Below are 23,495 nucleotides of genomic sequence, written 5' to 3'. Positions count from 1 at the left end.
ATTGAACAATGTATAGTTGTTTGAATCTGTATTAGTTATGTGAACTGGCTGCGAACCCTAGTGAATGGATAACACGAAGAAGGACTGGACGATGTGTCCAGGATTGTAAGAAAATGTATAAATACCCATGTTTTGAAATTTCCAGCACTCTCTCATCTCACGGTGTCTGCTACCACACATTACGAGGTGTTGAGAGACCAGACAGCTGTTCTGTGAAATAAAAGTGTGCTTGTACCATTGTACTTGTGACTGGCGTATTAAGTGGTATTAAGCCTCGATATTTCTTTAATCTTTCATCTTGACCACTAAAATCTAAAAATACTTGCTCAAATTTGTTAAAATACTCAGTTGCACCCTCTGACTTCCCTTGCATGCAAGCCGTAAACTTATCCCATATGATTCTTTTTTCAGGAACCATAGTTTTTAATTTAGTCACTATTCTGTCTGGCAACATCAATATCACCTGTGGCGGTTTTTCACCGGCATTCCTTTCCCCAGCTACTCGTACTAAAGCATCCCATGTATCACCCATTCCTGCCTGATTCCACAAATCAGGAGGAAGTATCACGGGAAACAACAAATCTATATCACCCAGCGTGAAAACTGACGAATGCAAGACAGGTTCAATTTCTTTATAAAATCCTGTTGGATTCTTCCTAATATCTGGAATTGATTGCCTAATGGTATTCACTTTCTGTCTAGAAAACGGGGCATGAACAAACTGCTTCAATAGTAGTGGCAGGTGTTCCTGCTGCAGCATTAGCTGGAATGTCTACTTACGGAACAAATGTTGGAGAAACCTCCCTCATCGGCAATTGTAAAGAAGGCCAATCTGAATGTCTATTAAGCAACAAGGATAAATCAAGTGACAAAGAAGTCAATGCAGTATCGGGCGAAAATGCTCTTTTATAAATAACCATCAAATCTGTAGGACAACATACCTTTTTCTTCATAAATTCATCTTGTAAATACTCAACCATCACCTGTAACACTTTCCTTTGCATTGCCGGAGCATACTGACTAAACGTGTCATGCACTTCAATGGGAGAAATTTTAATATCCGAAATCCATCTAAGAGCGTCTCTTGTGCATTTCTTCACTCATTGGTTTCAATGGAGGAAGAAATTGCTTCTGCACATATGAAGCCTGCCTTCCATTATCATTCATCTCATATTTCTGTAACCGAACTAGCTCCCTTTTAAACTCAAATACCTTATCTACATGCTCATATACTTTCGCTGCAGTGTACCTTGAGCGGGCAAGGACATTGAAATCCCTCACCCCCTGTGGGACATTCATGTCTGTCAAATCAATCCATATATCAACTAAATACGTTTCCATCCGTTCTATCAAAATATTCTGTTCAGGAATATCCCCTTGATCAGAAATTGCAACTAAAACAGCCATTTCATCACCCTCTTATATGTACTTTTTAGCCCATGTATATAATTCTCTCTTTCTGTCTTTAGATACTGTGCCACAAGTCACTATTCATGGATCAGCTCCCGCCCCTTCAACCACTACAGATGGAGCAGAACCACCTGGCAAAGAGAGTACATACAAATCTTGTACAATAGGTAGCGAAGGCAATACTGCTGGTGGTACAGACGGAATTATGGGGACAGCAACTGTTGGCACGGATGGAGGTGTAGGAGGAGGAACAACAATGGGAAGAAGAGGAACAACAACGGGAGGATAAGGAGGAACAGTGGGGGAGGCACGTAAGGAGGCGGTGCAGTTGAAACAGTTCTACATTCATTCAATAATGTATTAATTAACTCGTCTGATGTATGAAAATCCTGAGAGGGATATATCTTTTGCACATCTAGTTGGAAAGCCCTAAACATACCTCTAATGGATTCTAACTGTTTCTGCTGATCATGCAATAATGCTTTGTCAGCAATCGTCATGTGTCTACGTGCATGCTTTTCTCTACTTTTGAGTTGCTGCATAGCTTCCTTTCTCCAATCTTTAACTGCATCAAATACTGCAGGCCCAGCCTTTTTTCGCAACAATACAGATTCTAAATGCTCTAGGCGGGCAATTTCAAAACTACCATCAACTAGCCACTGAAGTTCAGAAACATGTCTGGTCTGCCTATGCCAAATGTCATTAAATATGATAGCTCCCAGGCCATACTTACCATACATTAAATAAGCCAGCGACCCTTCGGTGGGCGCCGGTTGGCCTTGTTTCAAAGATTGTCTTTCCCTGCGGAATAATACTCTGTAACAGGATGACAATTTCCCAGGCATAGATAAATGGCGATCTTACCTGGCTATGTTTGTTACTGCAGATAAAGAACTTGTAATAAATATCAGGATTGTTTAGGAATCGGGGTACGACTCACCTGATTTCATATCAATCAAAGGGTCTGATCGGACATCAAATCGTCGTGGCTGGCATTTTCGACAAAACAGTCCTCGATACAGGGACCCTCGTCGTGATGCCCTCTAAACGCTGCTCACCGTCCAGGGACTGCGCGCGCAGGACCGCGGAGGAATTGCTTCTCACTTTGCAGGGCGTGCCATCACTCTACGATCCTGGTCCAGTAGCCTTATCTCCGTCTAGCGAGGTGGCATCAATTTTGAGGGTGCCTATTCGGGCGCCATCTGAAAGATTAAAAGATATTGAGGCTTAATACCACATAATAGAAATACGCCGGTCACAAGGTCAAAGTATAATGTACATTTATTAACAGGCAGCTGTCTGGCTCTCAACACCCCGCAATGTGTGCAAGCAGACACTTTGAGATGAGAGCGTGCTGGACATTTCAAAAAACAAGTATTTATACAAGTGTTCCTCAATCCCAGACAGATCGCCCAGCCCCTCTTCGTGTAATACATTTACCTAGGGTTCATGGCCTATCCACATAACTAAGTCAAGCTTAAACATCTTTGAATAGTTTGTTGTTTTCCTTTAAACATTTCACATGTTTTCCAAATATAAGACACAAAGGTAACATTCCTTATTTTGCTCGCTTATATTTGTCTATCATTTGTTCTTGAGTTTAAAGTCAGCTTAGTTTCAAGGAGCGAAAACAAAGATTTCTGCAAGAAGAGCACGTTCAACTATTCATCATTCTACTTTGCTGTTTGAATGGGGAAGGCACTATGGGAACAGATGGTATCTAAATTACTGATTAGTATGGCTTTTGTTCAACTCCAAGGTTTCTCAGTGTAGGACAAACAATCCACTTTAGCAGCTTCAACATTCTTATCCACGTTGACATCATGGAAACAGTACAAAGTTAATTTTGCTCTGCTGGAGCCAAAAACACAATTCTAAACATGGGACAGAAAGCAAGAGGCGATCAAAATGGCGGATAGCTCAAAATGGCAGTGTAGTCAGCCTGTTTCAGGTTTATTCAATGCAATTTATAGTGTGATGCGAATGTGGTTAGACCAATTGTTTACTATCAGGCGGTATTGATGAAAAATATACTTTACACCTGGAGGAGAGTCCCGGGTATTTCGTGCAAAGCTGTCCGCCTCATCGAGGAGAGCTGGACTCCTGCAACATCCAAGAGATATGTTTCAGCTCCTGTAGTGGAGGTTTTAAACGTCAGAGCAGAGTTTGGATTGCAGGATGGTGATATGATATGATATATGATATGATATGATATGATATGATATGATATGATATGATATGATATGATATGGCATTTATAACTTGCCTATTCACAAGTGTTTCAAGGCATGGCGAGGCAAGGGAGGGGAAACACTGGGAGGACAGACAATGATCCTACTAGGCCAGGTGTCATTCAGATTGCACAAGTGCATCGGTAGGGAGAAAGGGAAAAAGTGCCTGGGGAAGGGAGAGGGGAAAGTGCAGTACATGGGATAGAAGAATAAATAAGATAAATAAAAGTGGCCTGATAGTGGCAAGTGCAGGGTAAGAGCAGACATAAGTGCTGGTAGGGGGACTGTAGGGATACAGTAAACAGTCCCTAAGTGCAGGGGTTGCCAGGGAGGCAGGTGTACAAAAGGCGGAACCTGGCCTCAAGATCAGAAAGGGTGGCCTGGTAACCAGTGCAGTTTTGGCCAGGAATTTCTGCAGGGGAGAGAGGCAGAGAAAGCAGAAGCACAGAGGAAGGTTTTGAGGTGTTTCCAGAACCAGAGATGGTTCTCCTCAAGTTTCAGGGAGGCAAGAAGGCTGTTCCAGAGGGAGGCCCCTGCCGAAGATAGAGATCGCCCACCAACTTGTTGCTTGGAGAAGTGGCTGACCTTGAGGGAGCTGGAGGCAGATGAGCGAAGAGCCCGGGAAGGAAGGTATTTGGGAAGCGACAGTTGAAGGTATTGCAGCCCCAGGTTCCAGAAGGCCATGTGGATAATGCAGAGGGTTTTGAACTTAATCCTTGCAGCCACTGGGAGCCAGTGCTGGGATTTCAGTCCTGGAGAGATACGATCCCTGGGCTTGAGGCCAAGGACAAGTCTCGCAGTCCTGTTTTGGATAAGTTGCAAAGGTCGGAGAGTAGAGGCAAGCAGATTTAGATAGAGGCTGTTGCAATAGTCCAGCCTAGAGAGAACCAGGGCTCTGGAGACGGTGAGCTTGATTCTGTTGAAGACACAGAGGTGAGCATTATCCCACCCCATCAGTAAAAAATCAGGTTTACAGTCCGCTAGGTTTGGCGGGAGGGGCGTCGGGTCTTGAGCATGTTCAAGTTGTTGTATTATTCTGGTGAAATTTGCAAGTTAATTCATTACTCTTGCATTGTGTGATTCTTTCCCTTCCCCTCTTACTGCTCTCACTCTCTCTCTTTCTCAAGGGAACTGACACAGCGGTTGTTTTCTCTCAGTAACCCTTTTTCTTTTTCTCCAGCAGGCTCATCCGATAATCCCAGCTGAACGATGTGAGAGCTTGCAACAGTGGCAAAGGTTGGTGGACGTTTTCAGCACATTGAGTTCTATCCTGTTGCCTGGGTTTCGCAGCGTCAAAAGAGGAAGTGCAGGAATAGCTTCAGTTACTTAAGGGACCATGTGAATAAGGATTGGCTGGTTTGATTGATGGCCATATTTCATGGTTACTAAGGACTTTGGGAAATGGAGTTCAGAAGCTCCAAGGAGTTTTTGTTTACCAGGAACTTTTGCTTTGCTAAAATCTTGCTACTGAACTATTTAGGTTAAAGTTAATTAAAAGAAAGAGAAGCATAATGCTCACCTGCATGTCTTTAATAGAATCGTGACTTTTCTAAAAGTTATTCTGGAAAATCTTCATTGTAGACGCTGCCTGCCATTAGAGGATGGCAGGCAGCACATACAATTAAAAGTAAATGCTGCCTGGCATGCGAGCATGGCAGGCAGTGTTTACTCACTTTGTACTGTGAAATGTAAAAGCACAGGGCAAAAGGCAGCATACATCCTTTTACACTGCACATTTTCACTCCGCCAATGCAAATAACGACAATTAGGTGGTGGCGACCTGGCTTTGCCTGAGTGCAAACGTTCCAGGTACCAACAGTAAAATTACGAATTGGAGCAACATGAGCTGCTGAATGTCTAGAACAATGTGGGGGGTGGAGAGGAGAAGGGGAGAACCAGGGGAAAAATCTAAGTGGGGGCATGCAAGCATTTGTGTGTTCCAATAGCGAATTAGATGCACATTTGAGGTTGTAACGAAGACTGTCACTTACAGTACTTTGGAGGTGCAAGGCTAAGAAAGCAACAAATATCTAAAAATCTACTTTTGTTCTTTATAAATTGCAAAAATATTATCAATAACCAATTTCTGCTTTTTAATACTTTTTCCAGACACTCAGTTCCTCTTTGCAATACATATATAGTGCTAATTGTTTCAGTCAGTTGGGAATGAAGGAATATTCCAATGTTTTTTTAGCAAGGTTTCATATTACTCATGCATTCTCTTGTGGCCCAAATAAAGGCTTAGACTATCATAATCTAACTTTTAGATTCTTAGCTTTGCCCTTGAATAATAAAAAGTCATCCAGTGACCCCTTTATCAGGTAAAGGTATTCATGTGTTACTTTGCTTTGGTTGTTAACGCTGGGCGATTTTGCAGTGAATTGGTCAGCGGGGTGTATCAGTAATGAGTAATAGGGCAGTGCTCTGCATTCCATTATGGAAACCTGAGCACCCCCTGAGGTGCAGCGAACAGCTGAGGGAAGCCGGAACTGCAGGGAGCAGTTAAGGAACACTCCTGTGCTACTCCATATCCTATCCTGCTTAGTGGTGCCCCTTAGGATAGGCCTCTAGGCCCCTGTGTGCCACGGCGCTAGAAATGAGGGTAACAGAGCCACAAACCTGGCAAATCTCCTTTGGGCATGAACAAGCATGCGCATGTCTCATTGGTTCCTTCCGGTGTGTCCAGGCTCCTCGTCACACCGGGTTCACTGTATGCATGCGGGACACGACATCTCCCCCTCTCGGACAAACAGAAAACCACTTTACTCACAGATGGCCTCACATCTCTTCGATAAGTCTTATCGGCCTTGTGATGCAATGCTTGGGCCTCACCGACACCTCCACAGGCTGCCCCGTCTCTGGCGAGACTGCTTTTTCCTTCCTTGACCTCACTTGAGAATCTTCCACAGCACTCTCCTCATCCTTGCACTCTTTCTCCCCCTCTTGGTAAAGTCGAAATTGTGACACTTTTCGCATGATCACTCGTCCTGATGACACAGGTATCAGGATCAAATCTGGACTCTGTCTTCTGTACTTGCTTCCAACGCACAAGAACCTTGTCTCCTGTTTACAGTGTCGACCACTTTGCTCCCCTCCTCTCATCAGCATACTTTTGCATCTCCTGTTTCTTGGTTGTGTCCTCATTCTGGAATGCCTTGAGGTCTGTTTCTCGTTGTGGGGCAATCACGTCTTCACTTTCCTGTAAAACACCAGTCCCAACGGGCACTTACCCGTTGTTCCATGTGGTGAGTTCCGATAATCCCGGAGCATGCTGTACAGGGTCTGGTTCAGCGACCTCTGACTCATTGCATTCAGTTGCAGTACCTTTTTCAAACTGCCCATAAGCTTTTCTATCATCCCATTAGCTTGTGGCCACAGGGGAGTAATTTTCCTATGACGTATGTCCACGTGGCTCATGAATCGGGCAAACTCCCCACTGCTGAACAGGGACCCGTTGTCTGAGTGAGTGCCTCAGGAATGCCCCAAGCTAAGAATATGACGTCCAATTCAGGGATGACGGTGCTGGCTGCTGTGGATGAGATCATCTGTACCAACGGAAATCGAGAGAATTTATCCATGACCACCATCTAATATTTCCCTCCACGTGGCTCTGGATTACTGGGCTTTGATGGACACTAGCACAGATAACATCCCTTCACAGTGTCTTCCACCATGGCGCTGGACTGCCCCAGGGCAGGACAAAAGACTGATATGCTTTGGATATTTCTCCTCTGTGAAAGATAGTGAGCTAAAGAATCTGGGTAAGGCCCTCGTAACCAGGAATAATGTCCAGCAGAGGGAATCGCAGGCCGCCCCCTTGTTTTAAAAAAAAATTTAAGTAACTTTGGGTCTCAGCTTAAGTTACCAGGGGAATCCAGATGTGGACCCCTCGCTCGCTATTCTTAGACCGGCATAGCTCCACCCTACTGATGAGGTCCAACCAGACCGAAAAATGCATCTGGGGTTGCTGTTGATACTCTTGTTCAGCGGTATCCTTTCAGTGCTGGACTGCTCCAGTGCAGGTCAAAGACTGATATGCTTTCGATATTAATCCTCTGTGAAAGACAGTGAGCTAAAGAATCTGGGTAAGGCCCTCATAACCAGGACCCCCTTTGTTTTTTGCATAGATGACATCCTTTCACAGTGTCTTCCACCATGGAGTCAATCCCTGGGAGCACATTATGTCTCTTACCTGTGCTTGGTGGCCACCATGCCATGATGCACTTCATGTGCTAGGTCCACTACTTGCTGTTGGAGGTCTGTGGGTATGACTAAGTTTATGGCCTTTTGGAACGTGCATATGTAATGGACGGGATCACACTAGAATAATTATGTGTCCAAATATGCAGACAAACTCAAGAAAATGGCAAGTTACTGTTTTATTAACAATTATCCAAAACAGGGAGGTAAGCTCAGTCTCTCAAAGATTTCCACCAAAAATGTACTTCACATTTTCAATTATGCATCAGGGTGATGTCATACTATGAGGCAATAGTGAAAAACCTATCAAGGGTGGGGATTGGTTAAGGGAAACATCTAAATATACAATCATATATTAGCTAGGTTTGTTATTGACTATCCTTTATCAGGTGGACAACTTATGCCTACCTCTTCAAACATGTAATTTCAGAAACACTAGTTACAGTGTGTTTCATTGGTCTTCTAAGCTATAAGGTCCTTAGTTATACAGACTTATACAATTGGTTGGAATGCCTGTGCCATGTCTGGAACATTCGGTACATTTAGCAGCAGGTACGCCTAGACCCAGGTGCAGGGAGATAGGACATGAAGCTATCTCACCACCCAATTAGCCCAGCATCTCTCATCACACATGCCGTCTGCCATGAAATTGTCTTTGTATTTGGCCTTGCAGAGTATTCTTGTCTTGGGAATGCACAGGAGTGAGGGCACTCGCTATCGTGTTGGGAACTCCAAGTTCAATCTCTATTTCCATCCTTAGCTCACGTGACAAGAAACCACTATCTGGTCTGTTTTGCAGTTTTTAAATGCTCTAAATAAATTAAACCTGGCATCCTTTGTGTTCTTTCTTGTACCTTAACGTGAGAGGATTCATTATCCGCATACTGGTTCTTCTTCAGAGTAGATAGCTGACCTTGATTTCTTAGATCTTGACTTCAGGCCAGACAGCCTCGCCACACAGCTCCACTAGACTGCCACTTTGCTGTGACAAGGCTTTCCATTCCCCCTTCATGGTTTCTGGCTTATTTATTTCAGGATACCAATGTCCAGTTTCTGTACAATGGCGTCTTTGCCTGCATTCTATTCACTACTCATAGCTAGCTTATATGATGACTTGATCTACCTTGCGTTTCAGCGACTGTACATTTATTGAGCCTTTCTGCAGCACTCTTTGAACATGTAATCTTCTTCTTTTCCACATTGATAGTTCACTCAATTCTGTACTTCGTCATTTGTCCTCAAGGATTTGTACATTGTCTTCAATCAGTATCTCAGGACGTTGTGCGCACTTTCATATGACGTCATTCGTTCATTTTCTTTGCTCTTTCTCATATTCCTTCAGGAGGTTGTCATCGCTTTGAGGGTGCATTCAATAGGGTTGTCTCAATGGGCATCTCTTTCCAAATACTCACTGCAGTATTGGAACGATAACTGGTGTCAGGCAAGGCACTGTCTCATGTCTCCAATACAAAGGAGGTAGGGGGGCGGGATCTCCTGCAGATTTATAAATTTGCTCCTCTACATTCCCCCCTCTGGTTGAGTCCTCAACCACCTCCTCGAGCTTTCTTGCTTCTTTGTATTTTCTCTTGAAGAACTGTTTCTTGGGTGTCAATATCTTTCGTCACCCCCCCAGGGTGCCCAATGTTTTAATATGTTCATCCACACTCCAGGTCATGTAATTGCATTGTCCATTCGGGGTACTGTAGACCCAAATTCCCACATAATTCTTATCTTTTGGATACCAGAATTGTGTTCCTTCAAGTGCCACAATACTTTTTTATGTAGTCTCTGATGGCATCATCATTCAGCACTTTGTCTTCTGGTTCATCGTTTGCGTCAGTCATGATCTTCATTTCCCCTGCTTTCTTTGCTATTTTCTTACATTGTCCAATTATTATCCTTATCATACAGAATCCAAATATTATTATCACCAATGTCACTCCAAGGAACTTGAATAGGTTTGCCATGGAATCCATGTAAACAGGATTGAGAACCAACAGTCATCTCTAATGGCTTCTGTCTCATACACCATTTTTTTTTGTTGTAGATCTGTCAACATCGATATGGCCTCCATCAAAGTCCCATTCTCGCCGTCATGAGATGGTATACAAATGTACAACATGATGGCCCTATCTTGGTGTGAATTCCATTGCTGTAATCATGTTGAGGACATATCTATTCTGTGGGTCATCAAACTTATGGCCCTCAGCTCTTCTTTTATGCCGCTAAATCCTTTTATAGTGGTATTGATAGTTTGGAGTAGCTCCCACGTGGTGATCTGTAGCCATTTGGCATTGACTGCTGTTTGGATTCCATGCATGAACATAGATGTGAACATCATCGCAGTCCTGTTGAACAGTTTGTGCTTGTCGGAAATTTTTTCATAAGCCGTTTGTGATTTTTGTAAGTACTAATTCCTGCTCTTCATTTGCCGGAGTTCAACTAACCTACTTTTTCTCAGGTGATCGTCCACTTTTGGAGATTCATCAATCTTCAGGTCACTCTGTGGAATCACCAATACTGGAACATGGATATGTACCAAAGAACACACTCCACCCGAATTCGTGGGCAGTTTCATATATGCTCTGGATCCGCAGGCCCAATACCGATCCATTAAAACAGCTGTCCCTCTCCTCATTCCTGGAACGTCAATTATGTTCTTGCACCCTTTATTATGTCCAACGTGATTTTTTCCCTTGCTCTGAAAGCATAGTGTCACATTAACCAATGGGACTACAGCTACTGCTACTGGGCCTGCTTCATCTTCCATCCATATCAGCAGTTTATAGTACTTGGCCCATGACTTTAGGCACTCATCATTCCCCTTCCTCAGCAGATTAGATGCACAGGACATCACTCCATCTTCCCATCCTTTGCTCATACTCGCTCGTCTATAGATTAGCAGTTGTGACCGTTCCCAGCATCCAGGCATTCCAGTCTTTTCTGTCATGTCAGAACAATGAATCCTCTTAATTTCCTCAACAACCACCTTGTCTTGTCCTGCAGCAGGATACACAAGCATCCTGTTTGTGCATCCAGGCACTTTTACCATTTGTGGTGTCTTGATATAATAATGCTGGTATGGAAATGACTACCTTGATTTCCATCGCAAAGTTACCCAGTTCACTTGAAACTATCTCTAGTAGTACATGCTGCTAGATGGCCGAGGCACGTCACATCTTGCGCCAGCATCTCTTTTGAAACAAAGGTTCTTACTGTTGTCATGGCATAGTGGATGAGAGAGCAGATGTAACAATTCTCATCAGATGATCTCTCCCCCAGCTTTTTCATGTGTTGGTACCACATGATATTCCCCACGTGAGATGAATTAACAAGATAGGTATTTATCCCTGGTTATCCTCCTCTGCATCCCTCTTATGTCACCTGACATGCCCATAGAGATTAAAGAAAGTATCATCATTTGTACTCATACTATGAAAAATCATAGGTGTTGTTTTTTCAATGGAACCATTAGGATAATAGAGACTTCAAAATGTAAGGTACAGAAAGAATAAGAAAATACACAGGCATGTATATATCAAGTACAGAAGTCTGGAGAAATATTTGGTGTGCCATCCCAATACTTGTTGAACTCATGTTCTTTCCATAATCACATTATCCTCTTCACAAATCATTTTAATACAGGTGTTCAATTTGCATTCTTAGCTGCACAATCTGCCCAATTATCGCGATCAGGATTCTCCTTATGACTGGACCAGTTTTTTGGTTCATGAAGAAAGGTGTGAATATTAACATCTCTTGTACCAAGAGCAGGGTGAGACTGATGTAAAACACAAAGATAGCAACTACAAGCTGATGTCTGTCACAGTGTGTCACTGTCGACGGGTATCATATATTAACCTTGAAACAGATATGCTCCTAAAAAGGAATCTGGGTACTGATCTCTCTTCCAATTTCTAATCAGAAACTGACATTTCGGCATAATACTGATGCAATATTCATTTCTTCAAAGAATTTCTAGAAAGTATATTTTAACCTCTGAAATGTTCTGCTTCATACACTTCATGCTAAAATGTTTAAGGAGTGTCCATTGAATTCCAGTCCAAAAGAAATATGTGCTAACCATACGCTGTATTATCGTACTTCTTCTTGGTCATCGATCGAGTCTGCACACACAGAAATTCTTCTTCTTGTCTTGCTTCCTGGTCAATGAGTGCTGCAGCGAGGGTCTTGCCTTCGTAAATTTTTACATTTCCTAAATGTAAGCAAGCTCTTCTTCCTGATACCTTAACTGCAGTAGGGGATACTTCCACAACACAAAAGGGACCATTAAGCCTAGGTTCATGCCATCTACGGTTGAAATTCTTTATAAGGAATTGGTCGCCAGCATATAACTTTGGTGGTGGCAATAGTTCACTGGAATTGGTTACTGGACTGTCCTCTTCTCTGACCCCTCCCTCTGATGCTTGACTTGATCTGCAATGAAAGAAACACTGGTAGTCATGCATATCAAATAATTGTGCATATCATCACCTAGAGTCTGCGCTAAACTCTGGGCATCACTCCTGGCTCTAGATGGGGGCATAAGAGGTGTCCTCATGTGACGCCCTGTCACTAACTAGTGGGGCGTAACATGGAGGTCTGAACCTGGATGATTTCAAAGGGTATATAAGGCTAGGGTAGTCAATATAACCATCCCTTTTTCAATGTTTATTTGATTTTGGCTCTTTGAGGAGCATGTTGAGTCTCTCACATATCCTGTTTTCTTGTGGATGATAAGCAGAATAAAATGTATGCTTTATGCTCAATAGAAGTCCTATTTCTTCAAATAGCTCATTGACAAAATGTGGCCCATTATCAGACCTTAGTACTTCGCACGCACCCCATCCCGGAAATACTTTGTGCACTAGAAACTTCGCTGTGCAAGTGGCATCAGGGTGTGCACAAGGACCGGCTTCGATCCCCCTGGAGAAGGGCCACATCACCACTCATAGATACCTGTATCCATTACATGTCTGCAGCATATCAACATAATCGATATGCAAATGCTGAAATGGACCATTTAGTCGAGGTATTACTCCTCCAATTGTCCTCAGTGTATGCCCAGCAGTAAACGTCTGACACACGATGCAATTCACAATGAACTGTGCAATGTGTTCCAATAGATTGGGAATTTGGCAGCAAGACTTTCTCTAGTTATATGCGCTGGGTAATGCAATTGCTTGTGTGCGACTTTCAACAATTCCACTGGCATCACTGGCTTTCCAGTGCTTTCCTGTCTCCATAGTGCTTCCATGGGGGATAATGAACATCCCCTACGTTTCCATAGCTTTTGCTCTTCTCGTGGGGCTCTACCCTGAATCTCTATTAGTTGCATAATTGACAGCATATTAAACCCCTCTCATACTAGCATGCTTCTATTCAGTACTTCTTTAGTATTTTCAGTATCAAAACTCAAAATTGCTGCGCAATACTCTTTTGTCTTCTACGTCTACGGCTTCGTGTCTGCGTGAGAAAATGTATGTTCATTTAGTATGTGCTGCACATTTTACTACCGCTATGGATACTGGTAATTGTAGTGTCTTAATGAGGATGTCCAATAAAGAAGCATGTTGCACTGGAGTGCCGTCTGTGTGGAGCTAACCCCTCCTTTTCCAGTGTGACAGCCCTACCTGTACGGTTGCGTCACTGTACACTGTCACTTTCTGCCCTTTTAGAGCATAAGAATATGCACTACCAAATATGCTGCTTGTGCTTAAAAGTGAGACGGTAGTCTTGCACTCGCCACTACCTCAAATTCGCCATTAAATCTGTGTTTTACAACTGCAGAGCCTGAATGCCTCTCCCCACTAGTTTGGACAATTTTCAAAGAACCACCAATAAAGAGAATCTCCCCTTCCGCTAAAGCATCATACAGGGTATATCATCATAGAATTCAACATAATTTGAACAGTTATGCACATGATCACCTTCTTCTTTAGGTTCAGCTACAAACATGGCTGGTTTCCCTATTTTACACCTCACTACCTTAATGGCTGGGTTAGAAATCATTATCTCATAAACTGAAGCTCTTTGTGACGTCAATGTACCCTTGGGTTTCTCTAAGATGGCAAATAAGGCATGCTCCACGTAGAGAGTCATGGAACAGCCCATGGTAATACTTGTGGATTTTTCAATTGCAAATACAGCAGCAGCCAAAGATTGTTCATATGGAAAATTGGAAAATGTCCTCTCATAACTAGATCTAGATTACCACTGTAGTACGCCAAAGGTGCATACCCCAATGTTGTTCTTTGGGTGAGTACTGTTGTCATTACTGACCCATTGGTGTGTGAAAACAAATACAATTATTCTCTATAGTTGGGAATTCCTAAAACTGGAGCTGTACCTGTCAATCTGCATCCTTCCTCAAGAGCTATCACTGTCCTCCATAATCTGCCTTCGTCATCCACTCCTTCAAGCATTGCTATTTCTCCTTGTATTATAGCTGCTTCTAATTCTATAGGAATGGTCTGCCCTTCTTCCTCGTCCATATGTACTTATGGTCTGAATGAGAACTCATCAGGTATCCCCACAATCTTCCCTACTAATCCAGGTAGCCATGTTATCAAAATGCTCACCCCATACATGAAGACTTCCGAATCTACCGGGACCACTTGTAGAGCCACTTGCCCTGTAAATGCCATAAACTCTCCTACATTTAAATAGTGTATTCCTGGAGTGGAGCACACTATTCTTTGGTCAGTGAATGAAATTGTCATGTAAAATGTCATCATTAAATCTCTTCCCAAAATGTTAAGTGGTGTTTGTTGTGAATATAGCAAGGGGACAGACATGTCACATTCCCCTATAGAAACAGGTAATTTATCAGTAAAAGGAACTAAATGCATAGCTCCAGAGAACCCTTGAGCATTCATGGCAATACCTGACATTGGATATGTTCCCTCCCTTATACAAGAGCAAGTTGCCCCAGTGTCTACAAGAAAAGAAAAGGATTTGCCTCGTATTGTCACATTGACCACCCCCCCTCTTAAAGGTTGTCCATTTTGTTGCACGTTTCCTCATCTTGTACATAAATGAGCAATATGCCCTGTCATCGCACAATTCCAACATACTGGAGGTGACCCTCTGGCAAACCCTCCATGATATCCTCCTCGAGTATTCGGACTTCCATTCTGGGCATTTTGAAATCCACCTTGGGTGTTCTGAAATCTACCTTCTCTTCCTCTGAAGTCTACCCCTCTACCTCGTGGCCAAAATCTATACCCACTTTGATCCACTGGGTGTGCATTATTTACCTGTAAAGACCCATTTTTTCTTGTGTTCCTACTCCTTCTCTGCTTGTCAAGATTGCCCCTTGTATAGCAAACTTTGACAATTTCTTCTGAACTAACTTAGCTTCCTCAATCTTTCTGTTCTCATCTTTCTAAATGTCCTTCTTTTATAATAACTGACAATGATGCACAATAGTTAACAGTATCTCAGCCCATGGTTTGGCTTCCATCCCTACTTGATTTTTCATCTGACTTTGTACCTGTGTTGGCAATCCATAACACAAAATATGATAAAATAGTGCCAACGTTTTTTCCCATGGTTCACGCGTTTCAAGCTGCCATCTCTCTTAAATATCCTGAATATAAGCAATAGGGGCCTCATCTTATTCATTATACGTGTCATAATTGTACCCATATCTGACGTATCAGGATACAGTCCCCAGAGAGCGTTCCAAACATCTGCACTGCAATTATTAAATGGTGCTGCATCATGCGCTGTGTTTTGTGCTGTCACACCCGCATATCCCGCTTCTCTCCAAATGTCATCAGCTCTCTCTCCAAGAATAGCTGACAGTAGACCTTTTATATCTCCTATGGCCAGTGTGTTTCCTCCTGTCATTTTTTCTAATTCGTATATCCATTTCCCAGCCCCCAAAGTCAAACTAGGGAGCTTGCATTTTAGGTTATCCTTATCCATCTGAGGCCATGGATTATGCGGTCTTGCTCCCCCTTCTCTAGCAAGGGGAACTGTGAGAACCCCATCCCACAGTCAGATCCCACAATTTGTTTACCTAATACAGGGGCAATCATCCCTATTCATCTTCGTCCTGGTACCCACCTTAACCTACTCACATAAGGTGGAGATTCTCCTCTCTCATTACACGATCGTCTCTGGGAAAGGTAAGGATATGATATAGGATCTGCTATCCTTTCCTTAGGGTGTTCCAGATCTGACCACCTTACCTCTTTATCCATCTGTTGACTTCCCAGGGGTACCCATATATCCTCTCTCTCTGTCTCACGACCTCATTCTCTTTCCTCGTCCGACATTGCTAGACCCCAACTAGTATGACTATAATCCGCCTCTTCTCTGTCTAAATTTAATCTATTCAAAGACAGTGCTCAGCGTTCATCACTAAACATGTTTTCCTCATCCTGTGGTTTAGGTATCGGGGATCGGTTAACGCTCCCTTGAGTCCCATACTTACTGTCCTGCCTTATTTGCTGATATATCTTATCAATCCTTTCTCCAATAGGTTCTGCATCATATCTTTCCTCTTCCTGTGCTACAGTAGGTGTTTCTTGACTCTTTTCTCTCATTGGGAGAACGTCACTTATTGTGTCCAATTGCTCTTGTATTTCATCGATTGGTCTTATTCGTTCTTTAAGAATAAGACTGGCATCAAGATCTTGCTGCCTTCTATTCTGTTTTTTCTCTTTTTATCCACTTCCCTTCACTTTCTTACATCCCTTCTTGCCCTATCTTGTTCTTGATTTGTTCTTTCCTTCTCACTTCCTGTCTTCATTCTTCTTCTCTCCTTCTCAGTAATCTTTTTTGTTCACTTTTTGTGCCCCTTCTTCCTCTCTCTTTCTTTCTAGTGTGGTACTTTCTTTGTTCCTCTGTCCGTTTTTCATCTTTTGTCACGATGCCTGCCCCTGGGAAACCAGGTTTGGCCCAGCTACCCCGGAAGCAGGCATCATGCCATTTAATGCAAGCCCATGAACCCCAATTAGGGGCTATTTGGGTGCAGTCCTGGCGCCTATGGCGTCAGGCTCATAAGTTCAGAATCAGTCTTGGCACCATGGGCGCCAGGCTCATGGTCAAGGACTTACCTGAAGCAGACCATGCTGCTAACTTACCTGAGGTAGACCATGCTGCCAGTGACCAGAAGTCAAATGAGGCCTAGGAAGGACTATTTTTCCCTAGGAACTATTTTTTACTCGGGTGGGGCCGCGGAAGGATACTTACCTGGAACTACTTCCAAGTCTATTTAAACCACGCCCTGACAGCAACCCATGCTTCGCGTTATTCTGCACCTGCAGCGTAACGCTCACCGTGCCTGCAGCAGCTTCCAGTCTTCAGCCACGCCCACCTGGATGCCGGAGCTCCTGAAAACCTGAAAGAAAGCAGAGGGAAGGTTAGAACCGGAGTTTTTACCTGCAATCCTTACCTGAATCTTGAATCTTCCTGGCTCTGACCTAGAAGGAAGAAATCATCAGACGCGCGCAGCTTCGCATCCTGCAGCGCCACGCGGGAACTCACCTGAAGCAATCCTCCGCATTCCATCGCGCTTTTCAGCATTCAGCGGCCGCTCTTCAACACCTGTGGAAATAAAGACAATAAGGTGTGCAAGGGAGCATTCCCAGACAATAAAGGCAATCCCCAGGACTTACCTGATACCACAGAGGGTACTTACCTCATCTCGGGTCGGCGCGGCCTCCACAGCTTCTCCGCCGTACCCCGGCCCCAAAGGGGAAACAAAAGCAACACAATAGCGCGAGTGGGGGAAACCGAATTCCGCCACAGACTTACCTGGTTACTGCCTGAGGCCGCAATCACCGGAACCTCCACCGATTCAGCGCCTGCAAAAGGAAAGGGTCACAGGTTAGACCAGGTCCTCATTATCGAACTGAACAGAATCCATAAAAACTTACCTGCATCTTACTGGTTGCCACTTGGAACTCTTCTCAAGAACTATTAAGGCAACCTATGGAATTTGGACAGAGTGAAGGCCAGACGTTTTTGAACTCTTTTTCAAACTATTTCCTTACGGAGTCAATACCGTTCTGCAACTCTCCAACATCCCACACCAGTGAAGTAACTGGGCATCTACGCGCCCCTGCGCTCGAGGCAGGATGGAGAGCTCATCTTTCCAAACTATCAGGTGAGAACATAGCAAGAGTTCGGAAGTAATTTGTGGGAAGAGATCGCAGGAGTGGGGGAAGGTGGGGTTGGCACCCAGTCCCCGCAGGTGGCTAAATCCCTTTTCTCCATTACAGAAGAATATTCATACGGGCAAAACAAGCTAAACTGGGTTGTCCGGTCCAGTCCATCATTTCGGCGCCCCGTGTGTCGCTGGAAGAGATAACAACAGCCCAGTTCAGATCGACGCCCCCGTGGACACCAGGTGAGCCTAACGTCTTTTTCTTGTTCTTCTCGATATATCTGTTCACGTTGATCCCTGGTTTTTCTTCTTTGCTCATCCTCCCTTAATCTCTTTCCTCGTTGCCTATCCTTCTTTTCTTGCTCATCTTTATCATCCTTTCGCATAACCTCCTTAATACTTTTCCCATCTAACTTGAGTAATATCTGTCCTCCCATCCATTCGTTCTGTACGAGCATTACCTCATCAGCCCTATCCTTTTCTCCTTTCCATTTCTTAATTTCTCTTTCTATATCTGTCGATATATTCAATCGCTTGCCTCTTTCTTCTTTATCTTGTATGACCTTACAGGCATCTTCCTTTCTTTTGCTCTCTTCTAGACTGTCATCACTACTATAAGCGGGAGTTTCATATGTTGTTTCGTATACACCACTGCTGCTTTTAATTCCTTTAAAGGATAAACTCCTATCTCCTCTGTATTTATGCTCTTAATCTCGTACATAGTAAGAGTAGCTGAGGGCTCAATGCCCTCCCTTTATGCAAATTAAGCATCCACTCCTCCTGTACTGGGTCTTCTTCTCCTCTTGGTACATTTTCCAAAGTTCTAAAACTGCCAGTCCTTTCTCTAATTTCTTTCCTGTGTACGCAGCATGCACATATGTTCTCATGTGTTGTAATACCACTTTTGACAATGATCCCCCGTGTAGCCATGGCATGAAAATGTTATCCGTGGTGCCATTTACCCATTCTGCACTGTACTGTTTAAGCTTGGGTGCATGTCTTGGTAATGTTTTACAAAGGTTCATTAGAGGAGTGCCCTCCATAATGACAAGTTGCAATTGACTGTCAATACTTGCCAGATTGTTAATAAATCTCTATCTATCTCAAGGCTTATTGCTCACCACCTTTTATTTTAAAACAACAAATATGAGCAAACACCATCATTCGCTACTCAATCCTCTTTTGTTTGAACAACCTAGCTGTTTTCTGATTGGCGCCAATGGTGTACTAAACTTTAACTCAAAACAACACCACTCCCAGCCTTCACAGCTTACTACCTCTCAAGACTTCACATGAAAATAACACTTAAAACTATAACACATTAATAACTTTTGTTATCACCTTCCTTTTTCCCACTGCATGAAAACGATAGATTACAAATGTTCTCAGATTGGTACACCACGGCATAACCTCACCTTTATAACAGTTTATACAGCTATTTAAAATATTTTGCAAACGTAATGTCTACTTGGAGTTTACAAAACATTTGAATAAGCATACACTTTGTTTGCAAACATTTTACAACAATGTAACCTACATTCAAAGCCTTGTGTTTACAATTGTTTGCTTGTTTGTAAACCATATCTAACCTATGGTTTGAAAGATTTACAAATGTTTTGTAAACCATTAACACAAGATTTACAACCGTTTACAACCGTTTACAACGATGTTGCATACCTTTTGTTTTAATGGTTCACGAAAATGTGTAAAACTTTCGAACCATAATTTTGGTTAGGTATACAAAAAAAGCACACAGTGTAAATGCAAGGTATTGCATGTAGTTGAGATTTGTGTAAAACATTGGCAAACAAGGTGTACAAACAAGGTGTACACTCATTCAAATATTGTGTAAACTTAAGTAAACATTGAGTTTGTGAAATGTTTAAGGACCTTTGCCAAACAGGAAGGGTGATGAACCAAGTAATCCCCTGTGCTGGGCCTGTGTTGAGAGGATGGTATTTCAATGGTGATGCTCGATTTATATATTTCAGCCACTAGAAAAGGCCTGGCACGCCTGGTCCGAATCATGTGTAAAGCTGTACTTCATTAATCTCCAAACCTTTGGTCAGTGCACTTCAATTTTGATATATTTGTACACCACAGATTGCTTTAGACAGCAATTACATCATAAATAGATATCTTGTGTATTCGGGTTGTGAGTAGCTACATGGTTTTGATCAACTGCAGCCTTAAGTGGACTTAACTTTAACTCTGCTCCCCCACCCACAATCAGCCCGATTCTTGGTCCAACAGTCATGGAACACCCTTGAAGACTTGCTCTCAAATCTCGATTCCAACTCCCCATCCGTTCTTATCTTTCTGGATCTTTCCTCTGCCTTCAATCATGCCACCCTGACTAATAAGATCTGTGACACTCTTGGCATCACGGGCCTGGTGATTGACTGGTTGACCTCATTCCTCTCCGCCATCCTTCCCAAGCTCAACTGGGCCCTTTTATCTCCCCTATCACACTCTCCACCCGCAGCATCTGTCAAGGCTCGATCCTCTAGCCTTGGCTCTTCAACATAAACCTCTCCCCTCTGGCACAACATATCTAATTCTTCTCTCCTCACTTCCAGTGTTACGCAGCTCTTCTTCAAGCTTCCCTCTACTGCCTCATCTTCCTCCTCTCGCATCCCTCGTACCTCTTGTTACTGCACTTGCACGATCCAATGTCACAAGACCATTCTTGTTATCTTTCTCCCTTGTTCCCCCCTCTTTTTTGTATTGTGGCGCCTTGAAACACCATTTGTTGTATAGCCGCCTTACAAATATTCAATAGATAAATAAATAAATAAATGTAATGCAAACTCTGCAGGTGAGACAAAGACAGCTTGGTGGCGTTGGGTGCTCTTATCATGTGGACTAAGTGCCTTACATTCTTTTGTTAGAATCAAAGTAGCACTTGGGATTCAACCGTCACCCTAATGTCACTCTTCCTTCGGGATCCTGAGCCACTCCAATGTAGAAAACACAGGGAGCCTACCTGCAAGCCCCCACCCCACACACACTTGCGATGAAAGCTTCATTAGCCCAGTATTGCCCTAATCATGCACCTAATGTATACTGCGAAGTATTTTGAATTTAGCACCAATAATAATAATAATACGTCTTGTTTTATTTTCATTTCAATAGTGGGATGTGTACATCACACTTGACAGATGCTGCTAGATCTCTTTTAACAGTGACCTGTGGCTTTTTATCTTGCTGAACAGCGACGCCCACCTATGCTATCCACGTTAAAGCAGACAATTAGATGCTATGAATGGTGAATAATGCAGCAAGCCCTAGTGCACCTCAACTCCCACCCCAGCTCATTGCTTTACTGTTCATTCCATTTGGCACACGCGCACTGACCAGCTCAGCAGCAATATGTACTCCCTTACACACTCACTGACCAGCTCAGCAGCAATATGTACTCCCTTACACACTCACTGACCAGCTCAGCAGGGTGTACTCGGGCCTTACACGCTCACTGACCAGCTCAGCAGTGTGTACTCAGGCCTTACATGCTCACTGACCAGCTCAGCAGGGTGACCCAAGCCTTACAGGCTCACTGACCAGCTCAGCGGTGTGTACCCGGGCCTTACAGGCTCACTGACCAGCTCAGCGGTGTGTACTCGGGCCTTACAGGCTCACTGACCAGCTCAGTGGTGTGTCCTCGGACCTTACACGCTCACTGACCAGCTCAGCAGGGTGTACTCAGGCCTTACATGCTCACTGACCAGCTCAGCAGGGTGTACTCGGGCCTTACACGCTCAATGACCAGCTCAGCAGTGTGTACTCAGCCTTTACACCCTCACTGACCAGCTCAGCAGTGTGTACCAGGTCCTTACACGCTCACTGACCTGCTCAGCAGTGTGTACTCGGGCCTTACAAGCTCACTGACCAGCTCAGCAGCAATATGTACTCCCTTACACACTCACTGACCAGCTCAGCAGGGTGTACTCAGGTCTTACACGCGCACTGACCAGCTCAGCAGCAGTGTGTACTCCCTTACACACTCACTGACCAGCTCAGCAGGGTGTACTCGGGCCTTACACGCTCACTGACCAGCGCAGCAGTGTGTACTCAGGCCTTACATGCTCACTGATCAGCTCAGCAGGGTGACCCAAGCCTTACAGGCTCACTGACCAGCTCAGCGGTGTGTACCCGGGCCTTACAGGCTCACTGACCAGCTCAGCGGTGTGTACTCGGGCCTTACAGGCTCACTGACCAGCTCAGTGGTGTGTCCTCGGACCTTACACGCTCACTGACCAGCTCAGCAGGGTGTACTCAGGCCTTACATGCTCACTGACCAGCTCAGCAGGGTGTACTCGGGCCTTACACGCTCAATGACCAGCTCAGCAGTGTGTACTCAGCCTTTACACCCTCACTGACCAGCTCAGCAGTGTGTACCAGGTCCTTACACGCTCACTGACCTGCTCAGCAGTGTGTACTCGGGCCTTACAAGCTCACTGACCAGCTCAGCAGGGTGTACTCAGGTCTTACACGCGCACTGACCAGCTCAGCAGCAGTGTGTACTCCCTTACACACTCACTGATCAGCTCAGCAGGGTGTACTCGGGCCTTACACGCTCACTGACCAGCGCAGCAGTGTGTACTCAGGCCTTACATGCTCACTGACCAGCTCAGCAGGGTGACCCAAGCCTTACAGGCTCACTGACCAGCTCAGCGGTGTGTACCCGGGCCTTACAGGCTCACTGACCAGCTCAGCGGTGTGTACTCGGGCCTTACAGGCTCACTGACCAGCTCAGTGGTGTGTCCTCGGACCTTACACGCTCACTGACCAGCTCAGCAGGGTGTACTCAGGCCTTACATGCTCACTGACCAGCTCAGTGGTGTGTCCTCGGACCTTACACACTCACTGATCAGCTCAGCAGGGTGTACTCGGGTCTTACACGCGCACTGACCAGCTCAGCAGCAGTGTGTACTCCCTTACACACTCACTGATCAGCTCAGCAGGGTGTACTCAGGTCTTACACGCGCACTGACCAGCTCAGCAGCAGTGTGTACTCCCTTACACACTCACTGATCAGCTCAGCAGGGTGTACTCGGGCCTTACACGCTCACTGACCTGCTCAGCAGTGTGTACTCGGGCCTTACAAGCTCACTGACCAGCTCAGCAGGGTGTACTCAGGTCTTACATGCTCACTGACCAGCTCAGTGGTGTGTCCTCGGACCTTACACACTCACTGATCAGCTCAGCAGGGTGTACTCGGGTCTTACACGCGCACTGACCAGCTCAGCAGCAGTGTGTACTCCCTTACACACTCACTGATCAGCTCAGCAGGGTGTACTCAGGTCTTACACGCGCACTGACCAGCTCAGCAGCAGTGTGTACTCCCTTACACACTCACTGATCAGCTCAGCAGGGTGTACTCGGGCCTTACACGCTCACTGACCTGCTCAGCAGTGTGTACTCGGGCCTTACAAGCTCACTGACCAGCTCAGCAGGGTGTACTCAGGTCTTACACGCGCACTGACCAGCTCAGCAGCAGTGTGTACTCCCTTACACACTCACTGATCAGCTCA

The sequence above is a fragment of the Ambystoma mexicanum genome, chromosome 9, assembly GCF_040938575.1.
Source record: "Ambystoma mexicanum isolate Mex_15411 chromosome 9, UKY_AmexF1_1, whole genome shotgun sequence".
Classification (NCBI taxonomy): domain Eukaryota; kingdom Metazoa; phylum Chordata; class Amphibia; order Caudata; family Ambystomatidae; genus Ambystoma; species Ambystoma mexicanum.
This window is presented reverse-complemented; position numbering follows the sequence as displayed.